The sequence below is a fragment of the Triturus cristatus genome, chromosome 2_2, assembly GCF_964204655.1.
Source record: "Triturus cristatus chromosome 2_2, aTriCri1.1, whole genome shotgun sequence".
NCBI classification, from domain to species: Eukaryota; Metazoa; Chordata; class Amphibia; order Caudata; family Salamandridae; genus Triturus; species Triturus cristatus.
The window spans coordinates 846,127,972-846,142,488 of record NC_140582.1 but is presented as its reverse complement, the minus strand read 5'-3'; the positions used below and the strand labels follow the sequence as shown (position 1 = coordinate 846,142,488).

General features: G+C 45.3%; 1 protein-coding gene across 11 annotated transcripts in view; it reads left to right on the top strand.

Moving 5' to 3' along the window:
• Positions 1-14,517, top strand: part of LIMCH1 (LIM and calponin homology domains 1) — an 860,130-nt gene that overhangs the window by 276,914 nt on the left and 568,699 nt on the right. The gene's annotated exons all lie outside the window — the stretch shown is intronic.

Genomic DNA, 14,517 nt, shown 5'->3' with positions numbered 1-14,517 from the left:
CTCACTTGGACAGGCTGGTGGATTTTCAGAGATGGGCGACCTGGAAATGTTTTTGACCAGGCACAGAGCTACAAGCTCGTGAGTATTCATCGGGCCTTTTTAACTAGCGTGCCACCCTGAAAGTGATCAGAGATTTACTATTGTTCAAGACATGATTCATTGTTGTTCGAGTGTTGTAAGGGAAGAAACACTCCCTCAGTTGGTAGTGGTATAAGAAAAGGATTACACCGGTTCCATTTCTGAATGGGCAAGTGAATACATTTACAAGTACATGTAGGTATTGTGGCTCTTGTAGATTTCAAGGAGTACTCTATACAGTCTTTATACTTTCACAAAAAGTCAGAAATGTGCTCCAAACATGGGAGTAACCCCATTGTGTCATGGACACTGTGACAGGGACCGTGTAAATACTTTTACTTTTGTATGTGCTTGCCTGCAAACTCATGCATTTCTTTTACAAAGTGTGAAGTTTATGTCGCTATTTCCACAATTCTAGATATTATCATCTCGTATCTGCAACACAAGCAGCATCTGCATCTCAGGAGTAGACGTGCTATTGCATATTTGCATGGGTGCCCGCAGCCCACGCATGCTGTTACCTCTAATTGAGGAGCAGGGCTCTTTTATCACATGTGACTCTTTACATCAGTGATTAACCATATGCATACGTGATAAGTGTTACAGAGATGCGTGGCCCATACTAAGTTTTAGCATTTGGATCGCAGTAGACAATAGTACATGGGCGATGGGGAGTGAATATCGCAACTGATTACAAGATATCTACATCTTTAACATTTTAACCACACCCAAATAATAAAAAAGGGAATAAAATAGAAACAAAAAAAAGGAGATACAACGTGTGAAGTTTAGACACGCAGAAGTATTATCATCATGTCCGCCCCCTCTTTAGGCTGACATATTTTAGTTGTTTATTTTATGGTCACTGCCATATAAATGTGATTGCTTACAGTGGAGGTTTAAACGTTTGCAAGTGAATCTAGATGATGCATTGATCGCTATACTTATTTTGTCTTGTTGGGACTTTAGTGTCACCAGTCTTACAAACAAGACATAAGATTAGGGATCAGATACTATGAAAACTCAGGTATCTGTCAAACACACAATGTATAGGGTAGCACCAATTTAAAGCCAGGTTGATAAAGGTAGGGCACAAACTAGTTTTGGACGAAAACCCTCACTCACCCGAGGGTGACATGCTTCATCATTGGGTTCCTCCAACACATGGGGACCGCAAGGTGCCCCCTGTGGGCTACAACTTAACCCCTAATGGGAAGGAGCTGGAGTGCAAAGCACGTATTTGATCTCCCAACTCAAAGGTAAGGAGGGGCAGAGTGCAAAAAATTAAGTAGTGATTAAAAACTACCTACTCAGGGGCACCAATTTTTATTCTTCCTCCCAAAAAGTGGTAGTATTTAAAAAGCAAGTGAAAAAGGGTTAAACATATATACCCTTGTTCTAATTAGGTCAACATGTTTCAGCCATAATGACAACTAAGTTCTTGGCTTTCTTCAGGACCTATGGACCTCAGTCTGACTATATGTTTAACCCTTTTTCACTTGCTTTTTAAATACTACAGCTATTTCTTTCGGAGAAAGGCATGCTGTTCCATCTTAAACTCAATTTAAAGGTTTCCTATTTTATGCTAAAATGTAGTATAGAGCTTAGAAGTAGCGATGGGGTGTTAGGATCCTAGAAACACACTAACCATGTTAGGAATGTTCATTTTGTTTTCACTGGTCATGTTAGGCAGTGCTACATTTATTTTCACATTCTGTGCGGTTACCATTCCTATTTTATGCACTAGACTTGGGTTTTAGAAATAAAAAAATTACAGATGTTCCCCGTGTTTCTTAGTGTTATCTTGAGTGTGTTATTCATTTGTGATTGAGGGTTTAGAGCTCCACTGTGTCCCTGAACTCATCCAGAAGGACTAATCGCCCCTAGAAAACACCACCCGCACAGTATGGCTTTGTTGGTTGTGTACAACTTGTAGTCCAACTGGATTTCTAATTCGTACTGGTACAGTGAACCAAGTAGTTGCACCAGGGATCTGACCACGGTGGCTCTTGGTGGGGCGAGGGGACACACCCCGATTATGACAGCTGGAGCTAATCTTTAAACGGTGTTAAACTTCAGAGCATTTCTCGACTGGGGGACTATACATTATATTGTCACTTCCTTTTGTCAAAATGAAGGATGGATGGATGGATGGCTAAAACCAAATCTGTTTTACTTCTTGTTCGAATCTCTATTTCTTTTCTGTTTCATCGGGCCTATAGGAAAAAGCATAATACCCCAAAGTATAACGATAAGTTACAACTCAAGTTCTTCGATTTTGCTTTGTAAATATTGTACACTTACTATTAGGGGAGAGGCGGCAGGAGACTGGTTCAGGTATTTGAATATATATATATATATATATATATATATATATATATATATATATATATATATACATACATACATACATACATACTCAAATACCTGAACCAGTCTCCTGCCGCCTCTCCCCTAATAGTGAGAAAGGAGTGCAAGTAAACTCCGAAACGCGTCGGACCTAGTGTTGAAATAAACAACCTTTCTCAACTTTGTGTCACTATTTCAGGTTTCTCGTTTTCCTTTTTATGTATTTTTTTGTTCCACCATGATGGTTTTTACTTTGTGTGTGTGCGTATCCAAGAAAACACCACTGCCATTCATTACTTTAATTTCAATTCATTGCATCGGTTATTTAAAACTTTCCACAACATTCATCCATAAAAACAATATGAGATAACGTTTGTGGCCTTACAACATACAAAACGGAATTAATCGCAAAACCATTCGTCACAATGAACGACCAGTTTAAAATACATTACAGTTGTGTGCTTTTCTCGAGGTATGCAAAGAATGTGCACTTAATTAGAACAGATGACACACCTCCCGGCGTTCTTCAGCTTTCATGCCACGGACTCCAAATATGGGGTTCAGATTTAGTTAAGCGTTCCCCACTGCTATGCCACGGACTCCAAATATGGGGTTCAGATTTAGTTAAGCGTTCCCCACTGCTAAGTTTGTGTTTGACAATGGCTCTAGCTTTGTCTCCTGGACTACCAGAGCAGACTTCTCTATGCCACAAAATAATAACATTTTATCAGAATTAACCTGAATTTTGCCGAGACACAATATTTCACCAGAATATCATTGTGGAGGAGGTCAGTCGTGCTGGGAATGATATTTGAGAGGTTTGCCTTGTCCCTACCGCGCCTCAAGGATATCTGCTACGGATCTTGAGGTAGACCTCTGTAGGGCCTCTTGGCTAACCATTGACTTTCATGGTGGGCTCTGAATTAAAGACCCTGGAGTTTCTCTTTCCTCCTCTTTTGCAGGGGATGAAATACTTTTGAAATAATCATTCAGTTTATACCCACACATAGTTAAAAAATCTGGTCAGGGTTGAACAAATATAGCCAGTAAAGGAATTTATAGTATGTGTATGATCCAGGACCCTCAAGAAGAAGCGACCCCACTTGGCGTAGGTCGCCAATTTGACACTGTAAATATTAGCATACAGTAGGAACTTGAATTTCTAGTGGTTTAAAAACTCAGTGACAGTGTTTGTTCACTTGTGTAAACATAAGACAACTCAGGTTGACATATTTACATTTTTCTTTTAGTTCTGTCTATTTTTGCAGCGTGACTTGTCCACAGCGTAGATGTTTCTCTTAGTGAAGTTCAAACTATGAACTTTTTCAGCTCCCGAGCCTAGTGCTAGCATTCCTGGTAGAGTTGACACTATGCACCTTAGTTGTATCATTTCCTGACGTTTGTGATTCTATGGGATTCATTGTACACCTGGAGTTTCCGCAGGAGTGCAGATCAGTGATGAGCCGGTCTCACATGGAAGATGGGGAGACTGTGAAGATCAAGTTGTCTTGTCTCCAAGGACCGCAGACTCTGATACAGCAGAGGGTCCTTATGGCCTGGAGTCCAAAGGTACTTTTTTCAGTAGTGTGGAGACAAGCAAGTCAAATAACTAGGATGGTTGAAGCAAATGCTAAGCCCAGTCATTACCCTCATGAAAAGCAGTAAACCGTGCTCCAAAGTGTTTCAGGTTATGTCTGTCTTATGCCTTTTACCATAATCTACACCTTGGATGGTTTAACTTTTTTTGTTTTGTACCTTACAGCCTACTATAGACAATGATTCTCGTGGTATATCACCACTGTAAGGCATGTGTTGTATCAAAAGACACAAATATTGCATCAACTACATTGATTTAACCCCTGTGTCACAAAGTAAGTCTAGATAGGTAGATGAAAAGTCAAGAACACTAAATAAATACTTACCTGGACAATGTAGTGGTAGGGGATGTAATGAGTGCAATATTTTGCAGGTCGATACCAGACCTTGATATATTGCCGAGCAAACAAATTTGTGTTAAATCTAAAAAAAATATGGGCCAGACTATCAGCTCTTTGGTGCTCGCAAACAGGTTGTTTTGCAGAATAGTCCTGTTTGCAACCGCAAACAATCATTTTGGTATGTATAAACCCAATCTTCGATATGATAGCATGTTACCGAATTGCAATTTGGGTTTGCAACAAAATATCAATTTGGTACTTGGAAGGGGCATCCCTTCGAAATACCAAATCGGAATTGTTTGTATAACTGGACCCTTTCCTTTTGTGAATGTATAGAAAAAAATGTTTAAGAGGAGGCAGAAGAGTCCACGGGACCACTGCGTCTTCATACACAAACAAAAGTTAAAACAAGAAACTTTTCTTTAAGGCATCCTGTTAAGAAAAACGAGTAGCATTTAAAAAAAAAAATGTGCTTATTTAAAAGCCACCATCTCTGTGACAACTTTGATTGCTAGTGGTTTGCAAATGCAATAATATTCATGAGGTAGGTCTATTTGCGCCCCACTACATGTCGCACTTTTAAAAATAAGTTTCATGCATGAGTAATTGTGATTTCAAAATCAGTAATAATCACAATTTGGAAATTGCCACTACCAACGTTGATACGTATGGCCTTTGGTGTATTAGCATACAACACAGCATTAAAATGTGTTATATTTCATGGCTGGGTGACATTCACTAAAAATTATTCAGATTGTAGTGGTAGTGATTAAACCTCTAGTCCTTAAACGGAGGCTTCCGGAGAGTTAAACGCACAACCTCTTCGCGAGAGTTTCACCTTCCTGTAGCCAGCATGATGGCTCAGTGATTTGAAGCTCTCCGCATAAACCTGCAGTAATCTGTAGGTCACAAGTTCGAGTCAGTGCTTTAAATGTTAAAATAGAAGTGCAGGTACTCATTAAAATGAGTTAGGGGCGTGGCTAGTGGGCGGTGTTAGAGGCGGGGTGAGACATGATGATAGAAACACATCTATTGAGTATTCATTTTGCCCGTGCATTGCCCTTGACAGTTGTCTCAAACTTTCCATATGTGCAGATTAACAGGTACATATGCTAATAAAGGGTGGTGTGAAGTACTTCTGGGAGCAATGTAAGGAGCTTCTAAACCCTGAATGCAGCCAAGCCATCAACAGTACTATTAGCCCTTCTAGGCTAAGAATTAATGTTCACCAGGACGAGAGAGACTGGCACACCATCATTAATGAGAAGTATTAGACACAATTCTTTTCAAATACCTCCTGGGTGTCCTGATTCTCTTCCTCTGATTTAGTTTCTCTCTCACACACAAACATACACACAACCAGGCAAATGCACACAAACAAGCAGACAAATACTCTCTATCAATCTTCACATCTTTAATCTCTCCATCCCTCCCCCACTCACTTCTCTCCCATTTGTATCCATTTCTCTCGCTGCCCCACTCTCTTTACCCCTAAGGTATCCTATAATCCTCTACTTTCACTCTTTCTATTTCTAATCTGCCATCTCCGTGCCTCTGTTACTCTTTCCATGGTCGTCTCGAGCTCTTTCCCATCTTTGTCTGCACTTACCCCTTCTGTCTCTATTTTTCCCCCTTTAAACTCTCCTCTGCTCCTTCTATCTCTGCCCCCTCACCCTTTACCTTCTTTCACCCAATTCTCCTTCCTCTTCCCTCAACAGAAGGCCACACGGCCGGAGAGCTTGCAGTGGCAGGCAGTGAGCACTGCAGGGTCGTGAGCATGTGCAGAGTCCAGCAGGGCAGAGGTCAGAACAATACTGGCCTTTGATGGGCAGGTCAGTACACCTCCTCCCACCTTACCTGGACTCCAGGCACGCTGCGCAGGCAGGCCATGTCCACCACCTCATCCCTGTCACTGTCCCATCAGGTGGACAGGGGTGAGGGTGGAATCGCAGAAGCAAGTGAGTCAGGCCTCAGTGGGAGGCCAAGCGTTTAATGGCACGGTCACTTATGCAGGCTCTCTTCCCTCCCACCCATTCAGGCTGCACACATCACTGTGCCCCTGGCAGCCGATGTCCAATTCACTAACAAGACGACCCAGCATGGAGGCCCGGCAGGGGGCGGTTGAGGACAATGAGAGCTTCGGGAGCAGAGGCCCACTTACCCCTGCGGCAGGCCTCCAGCAGGCGCCAAAACAGCAAACCTGCTGCAAAATAAACGTGCCACAGCTGGCCCTCAAGCATCAGCCCAGTGCCCATCTGATCAATCCGAGTACCGGTGCTCTCCTTGTCACTGGAAAAGTGCCAGTACTCAGCTTGGTAAAAACAAGAAGTGCCGGTACTCAGTACCTGTGAGTATCGGCCCATTTGAAGCACTGGTTCGAGTACAGCAAGAATGTCTCTGCCTTCCATCTTTCAGAGGTCATAAAATTGGGTACCATTAAATTGAGTATCATTAACGTCTATTATGTATTGTAATTATACGCTGCAGAATTGCTTACAATGTGTTGTATAACACATCATTTAAATGAAGGAGGCTGACTTCGGCATTTAAATATTATTTAGCTTGTTAGTGGACTTCCAGTTACTAGAACCGTCTTTACATCAGTTTTGTGAGAAGGCAGTACAAGTTACACGTACCAAAACCTCAGTTATGACAAACCACAAATCACTGTCGAATATAAATTGTCTGCTTTTTGAAAGGGTAATACAATAAGCCCCATATGAATGCACGTCTCATCAAAATTCCGCTATTCCCACGGTGGGTTTTGATGGTAGGACGTACAGGAACGAGGTTCGGTTTCTTGCTGAATCCGTGTTGGCCCACAGGGGAGGAGGGCATTTCCTGGCATTTGATACCCTCGCAAGAGCACACAGGGCATGAACTTAGGAACTGGCTGTCTTTGCACAATAATTAGTCTGGGAACCTTGTTTGCAAATTTTTGGCCTGAAATACTATAACGTAGTAGTGCAGGAGCAAACATTTTATTCCGGATTTTGGTTTCTTAACGTCGGTGTAATGTCTGCGTGATCTGGACAAAATGCTGTTTTCACGATGAAGCATACAGGACTGTATAGGGGGACATAGATGACGTGGTTCTATCTGTCCAGTGTCGCTACCTCTGACTGACTTGTGATTCGTATGCTGACAAACAGAAATCACAGTCAATTGATGTGGGGGGGAAAACCCACCGGCCGTATTTATTAAACAAAATTGATAAACATTATCAAAATCTACAATATTTTCAAAATTTACGCAGAAAATTATGCATTACATTGATTACAATTGATAAGTACAGATGTCCGATGGCTAACCTTAACATAACTCTAATACAAAGGTTTCCTATCCAAATCTAACATATCTTTAATAATCATTACAGCATTTATTTTTCTGCGTATCCTATTTGGGCATACGGCAAGGTCACTAACTGGTGTCAGATCCTTATCAACTTAACCACTCCCTCCAGCCGGAGTGCGCATGCGCAGAGGGCCCGTTTACCGTGAGTGTACTCCCCCCCCCCCCCCCCCACACCCCCCGGTTACCCCCGTACGCTCTATATCACCTACATAAAAGGGGCCCTTGCCATTCTGCGCCATTTACTGGCCCCGTACCCAACTGCCCCTGGAGTTCTAGGAGAGAGCACTTGTCCCTCCCACTTGGGCGACCCCATTCAGGAATGGCGCCACCCTCTAAGGACCTTAAATTTACTGCTCACCAATCATGACCTTACCGCCACAGGCCAGCATAGTTGACTGACTATCTGGCCTCCCCGCCCCTCCCTGCGCTCACTAGGAGGTCATGCCCTGTTTCTGAGGCCACCCAACTAAGCTAGCATATTCTCTAGGAACACTTCATTGCCTACTTTTGACAAGTGGACACTGTCTTTTAAGAAGCACGGTTCTCCCCTAATGCACCCATGGGCTATGCTCTGTAGATGAGGAGCCCTGAAAAGCCTATTTTGGTATTTATTCTCCTCACAGAGTGATTCAATGCTCTTACAGATTCCCCTCCCCTCCATTGAAATCGTGGTATCATCTGTGACCACCCAATAGTGCACCCCTGGCATGTCTTGGCTAACCAACCTACTTCTGAGATTATGGTTTCCACCAACCCCCTTCTTCCTAGGCTTGCTAGATCGTTCCCCCCCAGGTGCAGAATAATAATATTGGGAAGAGCCCCCCCCCCTTATTCAATAGGTCTAACACGACACCCCTAAACTGACTAAAGCGGAGGCCCCCCTTCCCATGAAATGATATCTCAAAACCAGCCTGCCGTGCCCTAGATTTATAATTGCCTGTAAGGGAAAAATTAGACAGACACCTTACATACGAGTGGCCAATAATCCAAACGACATGTGATCCTCTATCAGGTGATGATAGTCCTTGAGTTGCCTGACGTTGTTGCGGCGTTTCCAGTTTCCCCCCTGCGTGACAGGTTTGAGAAACTGTAAATGAAAGCAGAGAAGGACACGTGCGTCAGCCAAAATATCCCACTCACAGCATATGTAGTCGCACATAGCGCTTATAACAATTAGAGGCCCACCTCCCAATCCTTTGGACGTTGTTGCTAGGTAAGCCCCTAGCCGTTGCTTCAGTGGCTGCCCCTATTCTAAAAGAGTGAGTACCAAAACAGCTTGGGTTCAAACCTGCCTTCTGGATTGCCATGTCCAAGACCCTCTTAAATTGAAAACGTGTGAGTGGGATACCATCTGCATGCACTAGTAAAGGCCCCCCTTTGTTACGGGGTCTACACTGCAGGTAAGCTTCCACATGTGAGAGGGGGCAGCAAGGATTACCATGTGCCCGATGCAGTACTACCCCATCCCCACGTGCTTCTTGATCTGTCTTGGACTTCCTAATTGATATCAGCAGTGTATCCCCTCGCACCTTCACGCGGTCAAACTGCAGGCCGCCGTGTACATCTTGTTTGTTTTGGGCCACCAATTCCCCAATCCTGAAGGCACCATAAAAGGTCAATGAAAAAGCGGCGGTGAACAACAGCACTTCCCCTGAGGTGGTGCAGATCAAGGGGAGGGTCCCTAGTAGGGATGTCAACAACTCCACCCTGATTGGCTGTCTCATATCTGGGGCAGACCCTTGGAGGCGTTGCCAAGCTTTCAGTGCCTTCCTAACTGTAAAGCTGTTGGTGGGATCCCCTTTGTCGCTAATTTGGGCAAAGAAAGAGATTGCCGCCACATGCCGTTTAGCTGCTACCGCTGAACGTCCCTCCCCCTTTAAAAAACCCAGGTAATGAAGGAGTGATCCTGTGTCATGCCACCTCTCAGCCCACTCCCTTCCCAAGAAGGAACAATCTGGCACATGCATCAACAATGCCATTTGCGATTCCTTATTAGCGAAAAATAAGGATTCGCTAATAAGGAATAGCAAAAGGCTATGCATGTAGAAATCGCTTACAAAATAGCGATTCCTAAACATTCCTTAATTGCTACTTGCAAATTGCGAGTTGCAATTAAGGAATTACCTCCCCATTCATTCCTATGGGCCTAGAGGCCCATAGGACTGAATGGGAAGACTTTCTTAATTTGCCATTCTCAATTAGAGAATCGCATATTGCTCATGCAATTTCAAGGGTGCCAGGGTGTCAAAAGGACACCCTGTTGCACCCCTGAAATCTGCATATGAGTACATCTTGCACACACACATGCCCCAAGGGCATGTGTGTGTGTAAAATGGAACTTTGAAAAAAGCACTTAAGTGCATTTTTCAATGTTTTTGCAAATTACCATGAAGTTCAACTTCATGGTAATTTGCTCCCCCTATTAGCGAAATCGCTAATATTTTTACTTTCATGTTTTGCATTTAAGGAATCTCAATTTGAGATTCCTTAAATGCAATCGCAATTTAAGGAATCACAATTTAGAGATTCCTTATTTTGCTATTTTTGCATTTGGGATGATGCATCCCAAATGCAAAAATACCGGGAGCAAAGGGTCAGATTCTGAGAATCTGCCCGTTTGCGACCGGTTTTTGTTTTGATGCATGTGGGCCATAATGTCCAAAACGCCCCTTCATATGCTTTCCTGGTCCTGGGTGCTAGGCTAGCTGCCACGAGGTCTGGTAGTTGGGGGCACCAATCTGCCAAAGTAGTTCTGGGAAGGGGGTGGCATAAGCCACCACAGCCGGGAGGTGTGCCCTGAAAACCTGCATCTTAAAGCAAGAACGTGCGTCAGCAGCATGGTTTAAAACACCTGGAACATGTTTGGCTCTAAATTGCATATTTAGCTTCATGCATAAAAGGACAATTTCTTTCAATAGACGGAGAATCATTTTACACCGTGCAGCTTGTTGATTGATGCATTCGACCACAGTCATGTTGTCTGACCAGAACACCACTGATTGATTACGCAGTTGTTCTGGCCATACCGTCAATGCCACCCAGATGGGAAATAGTTCTAGGAAACCAATGTTACCCGTCAAGCCAGTCTCCACCCACCATGCTGGCCACCGCTGTGCCACCCACTCTGTACCGAGTATGGCACCAAATCCCTCACTACCCGCAGCGTCGGTCATTAAGCCTAACTCCGCGGAAGTAGAGTGGGCGGACCGGGCCACACTACCCTGCCATTGAAGTCCTGCAGGAATGCCATCCAAATCCGCATGTCCTGCCTAACCTCAGCTGACAGCCTGGTGTGGTGGTGTTTCTCCCTGATCCCAACCATGGCCTGCGAGATGGATCGGGAAAATGGCCTTACCATCGGTATGACCCTCAGGGCAAAATTCAGTTGTTCTACAGTCTGTTGTAACTGGTGCAATGTGACCTTCTTCCTACCCAAGCATTGCTGTAACGCTGCCCTAAACTTGGTGATCTTGTCCGCAGGCAACCTGAAACACCCCGGAGTGGAATCTAACTCAATCCCTAGGAACTCTATTGTTGTTGCTGGCCCAACTGTCTTTCCTGGGGCCAAAGAGACCCTAAAAGCCTGCATGAGCGTGCAAAATTCCTGCAGCGCCCACACACACTCCCGGGAGCCCGGTGACCCCAAGATAAGAAAGTCATCCAGGTAGTGCATGACAAACTGATGCCCTGTCTCCTGTCTGAAAACCCATTCCAAAAATGAACTGAATTTTTCAAAATATGCGCAGGACACTGAGCAGCCCATTTGCATACACATGTCCATATAGAATTTCCCCTGAAACTGAAAACCAAGTAGGTGAAAATTAGAAGGGTGGACTGGCAACAACCGAAAAGTGGATTCTATGTTTGATTTAGCCATCAAGGCTCCTGGGCCCAAACCCCTGAGCATCTCTACTGCTTGGTCAAAGGAAGCGTACTTCACACTGCAAATCTCATCATTAATTGCGTCATTTAATGAATTTCCCTTGGGTGCTGACAGGTTATGGATGAGTCTGAATTTGCCCTCTACTTTCTTGGGGACCACACCCAAAGGGGAGCAGACAAAATTCTCCACAGGGATGGACGCAAATGGGCCTGCTATTCTGCCCAGGTGCAATTCCTTGTCAATTTTTGTTGCTACTACACTGGGGTTGGCCTGCACCGAGAGTTGATTCTTGCACTCCGGTGTTCCCACATAACCTAGTGCTGGTATCCTAAAACCATACCTGAAACCATCCAGCAAAATTTTAGCGGTGAGATGGCAAGGATACTTGTTGAGCCAGAGTGTCAGTGCCGTTACATCAATGGGAGACCGTGCTTTGATGGGTGCTTCCGTCTCACTCCTGTTTCTTCCTACCCTTATCCCTTGATTTCTTGAGACATTTAGACTCTGGGTGAGACGGGTTGGCACAAATGGAACACGCATGTTTGAACCTGCACATTCCTTGAGGTCTGGAGCAAGTCCGTCTATTAAAATCCCAACATGTCCCCTTACTTCCCCTTCCTTCCCCCTCCGCCATTTGTATTATTGGCGGAACCTGTGCTTCCCTGCGACCAAAAGGACTGAAATGGCTGAAAGGGCTGGGGGAAATTGGCTTTTGGTAATATTTTGTGCTCCCCCACCAAATGGATCTAGCCATGCAATTTGGTTGATGCGGTCCCAAGATAGAGATGGGTAAGATGCCTTAGTTCTCCTGAAATTTTTGTCATATTCCATCCACCCACCCCCCGCAAATTTATCATGTGCCCGAACAATCCTGTTCTGGTAACAAGCCATCTGCGCTTGTAAGTTAGGGAAACGCTCGGCCTTCACTGCCATGAATTTGGAAAAACCTCTGATCCAATTAATCAAGTTTTCCTCCACCCTGTACTTCTGGAGTTCATTTGCCCATTCACTAGGGAGCATCCAGTCTTTATTTTTTCTCGCATCTTCCCTATCTCTTTCGCAAATAAGCAAGGAGAACATATTAACGTACTCCCCAGACCAAATCCTGCTTTTTACTTCTTGCGTAACATGTCTCCCCAAACGCTCCCGCTCTGAGCAGGACTCCCCTACATCTAGCATTGGCAATGTCAGCTGCTTACCTACTGGGGTGGCCCCAGCTGACTCCGGCTGCTTCTCATTTATCAGACAGCACCCCGGCAATCCCTTGCTGGTTTCAAGCGTGCTGATACCACCCGCTGAAATGACAGGGAAAGGTGCACCTGGCCCCTCAACAGTTTTCTCCACAGGCGCCATATGAAATTGAGCAACTATTCGCTTTGTCTCTGCTAGTGAATCAGTACCTATGTCCTTTGCCCCCACTGTTGAAGAGAGGATGCCTGCCTTCCCCAACCATGGAAGGATTGCTGCCAAATGGGAAACTATATCCTCCGGGATCTCATTCCCCCCCGCTGGAGGGACTCCTGGGAGCTGTAGGCTTCCCCCTGATGGGGCCTCCCCTGCAGGCCTGGGTCCTCCCTGGGCTGTGCGACTGGCGCAGGGACCACTGGTTCAACCGGGACCACACCTGTGGGTGCGGGTTCCTCTCTGGGCTGGGGAGCTGGCACAGGGGCAACTGGTGTCACTGGATGGGCTGGTACTGGGGCAGGTGGGACCTCTCCCAGAGGTACAGGTGGGACTTCCCTTACGGGAATAGGGGCCACGGGCGCAACTGGTTCATCCTCCACCCGCTTCTTTGCTCTAACTCTTTTTGGGATGGGAGGAAATGCCGCCTTGGGGGGCATACTGCTGCGCCTAGCCCTCTCTTCTGTCCCCTCCTGCCCCTCTACTTTCTCCCTGAGATCAGCAAGACCATGCCCCAATTCGTCCACCTTCTTCATCATTGCCTCCATCAGCCTCTCCGTACGAGAACGCTGGTCACACCTCTTTGCTTTCCCAGCCATTACTATACAACTTACTGCAGTATTACTGGAATGCGCAGGCTATTACCCCAAATCTATACAATGGCCTCTTATATTCAGCCAACAGGCGAAAAACACGTGTACTAGCCTGACTTAAGCACTCCCACGTCCTGCAATGATTTGGACCACAGTCCAGGCGCTTACCTTAACACGTTGGAGGTACACAAACCAGCCGTAAGCATCTGTGCAACCAGAGCCCACCACTAGCTAATCCAGTGGGTCAGGTGATCAGCTCAAAACCTGTGCGGCTCCCGGAAGCGCTGGAGTGCAGGCCTGTCTGTGTCCTCTTAGGTATCCAGTGTGCTTCACCGGTTGTCCAAACCCCGAGGAAGACTCTGCGGTCCTCTCAGCGCTCACTGATGTTGCTTGGGATCTATAGCATATGAAGGAAAACAGATCAAGTGTGTCCCCCCCCACCCCGTGAGGCTTGGTTGTGCTCAGTACACAATGTTAGGCACTTAGATCTACCAATATGTGGCACTGGTATCCTCAGTAAACTAGACTAACACAGCCTTTGAATAGGTGATTGCTCCTACCACTAATGAGCCTAATCACTCTGATAGTCTAATCGCCCGGTGTGCCGATCGCCTTTCAAAATGACCCAGTAAACATAAAGGAAACAATGGGGGTTGAAAACTTAACTTTGAGACTAATAGTCTCAGACCCTAAACATTCGTCCCCAGTAACCCTGCCAGGCAATGCGGGCTCAAAGGAGGATACACGACCAAAGAACTAAAAACAATCGCTATTGAAAACGTAACCCTGAGAGTAAGAGTCTCAGATCCTAAACGATCAGGCCACAGTGACGAAGCCAGGCAATGCGGGCTCCGTTGAAACAGTCACTGCTGCGCGCACGATGTTAAAGATGCGCGCAGCCTACAAAAAGCGGGAGAAGACC